Source organism: Triticum aestivum, chromosome 7D (genome assembly GCF_018294505.1).
Source record: "Triticum aestivum cultivar Chinese Spring chromosome 7D, IWGSC CS RefSeq v2.1, whole genome shotgun sequence".
Classification (NCBI taxonomy): domain Eukaryota; kingdom Viridiplantae; phylum Streptophyta; class Magnoliopsida; order Poales; family Poaceae; genus Triticum; species Triticum aestivum.
The window spans coordinates 213,286,136-213,292,048 of NC_057814.1; positions in this window are offsets into that span (position 1 = coordinate 213,286,136).

A 5,913-nucleotide genomic window follows, 5' to 3' on the forward strand; every position below is an offset into this window, starting at 1 on the left:
GCAAGGTGGACGACGGTGGGGATGAAGCGAGAGGATGGGATGCAAGGATCCCGGTCCGAAGCCATGGATGAGAGAGGTCGATCTCTTGTAATGGCCGACGACACCGGGGTATCAGCTCCGGCATGGTGGAGGAGGACGGCGGTGGATGGGGTGGCGGACGGAGGAGGCTGGGGTGGAGAGGATGTTGTGGCGCCCACGGAGTACGAATGGGGAAATGGAGGGAGAGAGGAAGGGGGAACCATGTCTTCAGGGCGTGCTTGTCTCAAATGCGAGGAAATTTACAAACTTAGCCCCCGTTTAAAATTTCCTACATCACAGCAATATTAGTCGGTTGGGGGTAGGACGGCAATCTCGCATACGTCGAATATTTGCCGACGAGAGTTTGTTTTGGCGCCCACCGTGTATGAATCAGGGAGGGAGCCGATTTCAGCCGAGGAGACACTGTGTTTTGCTGCCCACCGTGTATGAATCCGGGTGAGAGGCGGTTATGTCATGTCTGAGTGAAATTACAAACCTACCCCTATCGAAACCTATAGAAATCAAGCCGATAGGCTTTGCGTGTCAGGGATAGGCAGTAATTTCCATCTTGCAGATTTTGGTTTCGGGCGGTTACGGCGACTTTCCCCACTTCGCTCAAATTTTTGCAGAGCAAGAGTGCACGTTTACCATGCCAACTCAATTCGAATCCAGTTTGTATTCTATTTTTGTTCGGGCAGGACCCATTTGCGATTGGAATAAAATTCTATATACACCATTTTTTTTATATTTTCAAAAGCACAACACCCTTTATACATAAATATGGTTTACAAATGGCATGATCTCAGATTCATAAGGTTGTATCCATCTTAATTTGGATTTCCAAATATTTGAAACCACTTTATGTTGAAATCCAATGTATGCATTCCTCGCTAACTGTCTCCAATTAATGTGTGTTTCATGCGGGTTTTTTTACTTCTCAAACATGTATAATGTGTTTCACACACACAACATATAGTGTAATCCCGTTTAGACATTAATTGCATATAAATCATGCATTGTCTCTAATTAAAGAATCTATGGATCACTAATATTGATAAACTATATAACATTACACGTGTCCCCAAATTCAAATGAATATGCATGTTTCATACACCAATTTGCGTTATGATATTATCGATGTCGTGATCTCCAGTTTAAATATTTGAATCCCCTTTAATCCAGATATTCGTCTCATATAGCTATCACTCATGCTTATATAGGAGTATCTCTCTAGACCTATACGTGTTCATCGTCTCTCGGGTATCTCTCGTGCTACCTGTATGTCGACAATGATCTTTTATCTTCGCAACACACTGACGGTACTCTCTCCCTCGACTTTCATCACTCTATCTCTCTCTAAGTATATCTCGCTCCCTGCTATGTGTCTCTAACTATGATTCTCCATGTGAAATCTCTTTCTCTCACACAAACACAAACTCCGTCTCCCGGGGTCTCATTTCTCTCTACTATTCCCCTGTGTGCCACTCGCACACCCCCTCTCAGACAAAGATTTCTTTCGCTCCTTAGATATGAGAAGCTACGACTGTTCCTCTTAAATATATTTTTCTCACACACAAACACAAACTCTGTTTCCCAGGGTCTCATATCTCTCCACCATTCTCTTGTATGTCGCTCACACACACTCTCTCTCCCTAGAGATATCTTGCGTTCCCTCATATGTCTCTCTAGATATCACTCTCGGTGTGAAATATCTTTCTCTCTCGCAGGCACAAAACTCCGTCTCTCGGGATCTCATTTCTCTCTGATATTTTTTTGTATGTGACTCACATGCACTCTCTCTCTATCTCTCTCTCTCACACACACACACATAACTCAGCCTTCTGATCCACTCGACTCCTATCTCTAACACACACTAGCTAGCTAGCATCTTTATCTTTCTATTTATCTGTTTCTCCATCAACCTTCTTTCTCGCCCTCACTCTTGCTTCCTATCATGCACACTATATATGTTTCTCTCTACATGCAGTCAAGTGCCCTCTCTTTTATCTTTCTCTCACACACACATACCTTCACCCTCTGAACCACCCGGTGGTTATCTCCAACACTCAAACTAGCCGATAATCTCTGTATCTATCTGTAGTTTCTCCATCAACATTTCTTTCTCGCATGCACTCTTGCTTCCTATCACCCACGATATATATATATATATATATATATATATATATATATATATCCATACATGCATTTATAGGTTGATCTCTTTTGCACAATCATTGTGTCTCGCTCCCTCTGCTCGCCATAGATGCTTGCTCCAGCCCACGCCACTATCTCTTAAAGACAAAAACACATGCTAAATTATCGGGCCTTCTTCCCTGCACTCTCACATCCATGCATATTGTCATACCGATCTCTCCCATATTGTTGATCTTATGACTTATGTCTTCTTTCTTTTATCTCGATCATGCTTGCGCGCGCGCACACACATCCCACGTATACATGTATACCTCTCGCACATGCACGTTCAAGGTCTCCTATGTCTCCATACATAGTTAATTACCTTCAACCCTAACGCCACATCAGATCATTCTCTTCTTGTGTGCACATAACTTCCGCCTGGATGGGTAAAACACACACTCACACTTAACAATCTCCTTCTAGCTACCCCCCCCCTCACTCTTCCCCTATATCCCCGAAACTAATAAGACCATCCCCTCATTTAATTCCCACCTACATGCACCATCGATATATAGTAGTCTTCATCGGTGTCTCTCAAACAAACACGTTCTCTCGATGTCGACTCCTCTCACGCGCACACGCCTTCTCTTCCCTCTCTACGGGCCTTTTCTCTCTCGCACCCCCTCGTTGGTGGCCCCTGCCATACACTATGGTGAAGCCACGCACACTTAAATTACATCCGCCATCAAGGACCCCGCGTCACACACACACACACCCCACCCCACCCCACACACACACACACACTAAGACTCCATCTCACGCACACGTGCTCTAGGCGGAGCATTTGTTCCTACCACCCTTCGTCCAACCTTACCTGTATGATAAGCAATCACCTTAATTTACTTGTATAACATGGACAAATTCCACTTTACTTTAGTAGTTAGCAAACTTATCATCTCTACTCTTATAAAAAAATGAGTTGGTGATGATGGTGTGCCTGCCATCTTGCAATATAGACCGTCCGATCTATATCTGACGGATAGAAAGCAAACTATGACAATTTTACAAAAGATACCCGCACCTCTCTCCACATTTACAGACAAGGCCTAGCCTCATTCATCGTCCTTATCTCCCACAACCTCATTGCTGAGAAATTGAAAAAGGAAGTCTCTGGGACAATCTAGCATGGTGGTCGCTGCCGCCTGCCCGCGCCGTCCATCCCCATGCCTCCGCCCAGTCCGCCTGCAGGTACACGTGATGGTGCGCATTTATTTAAGCCGGACGGTGAACCCAAACAGTAGCTGCATTTATTCCCCTCCCGCTGCCTCTTCTTTGGTCGCCGTAGCTCGGTAGCCATGGCCCGGCCGAAGGTAACGACATACGCCATACTCCCGCCGGAGCGGCGCTTTAATCTGGAAATTTTAGTGGTCATGCATGGATCTTTTTGTGCTAGCACTCCTATATAAGGGTTGACCGGTCGCTTCCCCAGACGTGCGCGGGCGGTGGAAGAGGAAGGGGAAGGGAAGCGGGCTGTGGAGTAACTTTTTTACCACATTTTCTTAGGAAACTGAGTCCAATAATTGAGTAGTTTTGCAAACTACCAGTAATACACCTGAAACGGTTCAAAACCAATACCACCACCATGCCCGCGTCTGACCGCCCTGGCCAACCCAACCCCCCTCCCTTGCCGGCGCGTGCTTCTCGTGTGAAACGGTCAGCGTCGCCCCGGAACGTCAGTGCCGCGTTAATGCCCGGCCAGAGCGGAGGTGGCCTCTCACTGGCGTCGGCTTTGAAGCAACGCGACGGCCGAGAGAGCGCCACTTCCCGGTGGACGCGACTGCTCCGCGTCGAGGCTGGCCATAGTTTGGACGAGTCTCCATCGTGGGGAGCCACACTAACTGCGATGATATGGACTCCCGTTGCCCACAGTTATGGATCGTTCCATCTATGAAGAACACGTGGGCAGGAACTACGAGACGGACATGTACCCAGGAGTGGACGTACGAACCTGAGTAATGTAGTGTAGTAAGTGAAGTAGAAAGGCAAGAATAGTATGAACATGCGTGGCATATAGGCATTTGTCTCTTACTACCACTAAATGTTGTGCGTGCAATGCCCGGTGATGTTATGGAGTACGTGCCTAAGTACTCTACTACTACTATATTAATTGGAGGCACATATTAGGTTTTATATTTGTTTACGTGTATGCCCCGAGACCTTCCAACTAGACGTGTCTTTCTCTCTGGGTTGCACTTTGCATCGTTCATACCACTAGTACTACTACGTGTGGTCTCCGACCCAGAAGTGGAGACGCTCTACCACACTGTTCATGTCCGACTCCTTTCGCTGACATGTGGGACATCCAGCATGTGCCGTGTTTGGCACTCCTTCGTCGTAAGAGTTGAAACGCTAGCATTCATCAGAAATAAAAAATAAATATAAATCAGCAGTGATACTATACCACGCGGTTTCCTTGCTCCTCGATATCGGAAAGAATACTTTCATTCGCCGACATGTGGGACGTCGACCATCCTGGTCCACTTGCCATGCCCGCAGAACTCCAAGGGAGAGTCACCCCGGTCGTCGCGCCACAGTAATTACTAATGAGCCGTCAAATCACAGGCCCAACCCTTCCCACTGTGAAGTTGCTCGGACGAAGGAACCATCATGACTTCATTGAATTCTGCTTCTTGAAGAAAACTACTATACCAGCAGTACTGCTAGCTACAGTAGTTACTCCAGCAGAGGCCTCCTTTGGTTCATAGGATAGAAATTTTATAGGAATATGAAAATCATAAGAAGTGAGATGACATGCATCTCAATTCCTATAGAGAAAGAGATGCCATTTGATGCATAGGATAGGAATTTTTCCATTGAGTCTAGGCTAATGTACTGGTAATTTGCTCTAAAAACTACAGTACTAGTAGTACTGGTACATGCTCGTAATTAATTAAACAAACGTACGGGCGACATAGACACACACACTAACTACTAGTACTACTACTTCTCACATGCTAGCCAGACGCCGTCGTTCTCCTTCCCGGCTTTGTCGGCGACACCCCACCGTGCTTGGATCTCCGCCGACCTCTCCGCAGCAGTGCGTGCGTCCTCTTCTTTCTTGTGGCTGCGGGCCTCTCTTTTCTTGAGTGCTTTCTGACTTTTCCACTCCCTCTGTGAGGCTTTGGCCGCCTCTTGCTCTACCGTCCATTCGGCCTTGGCAGCTTCAAATTCTTCCCACATAGGTGTGAGGTCGCGAGCGGCGATGAACTCGGCACGACGGGATGCCATCGTTTCCCTGCCATTCTTTGTGTGGTCGTGGGCGGCGAGGAACTCGGCGCGGCGGGATGCCATCGCTTCCTTACTGGTTAGTGTGCGGCACGGTGGCATGAACGACGCTTGGTGACAGCTCTGGGATGGAGTGGCCGGACAACCGTAAAGTGCATTGGTTTGTCAAGAGCTCAAGGACAGAACACGAAGGAAATTTGGACTCCCCTTCAATCCTGGTCATTTATTACCGAGTAAAATGCATTGGCGGTCATCGAACTTGTCTTGATAGCTCACTTTGATCATTGTATACGAGATATGGTGATTATACGGTCACTGGCTCAGCGTATAGCTCCGTATTTGTCTGGTTGACCAGTCAAACAATCCGCATGCGCCTCATCAACTCGTATTCTTTATCTATCTATCTATGCGGGCCTACCTGTCAGTGGAGAAAGAAATAAAAACCAAAATTATGCATATGTGAGGAATGAAACC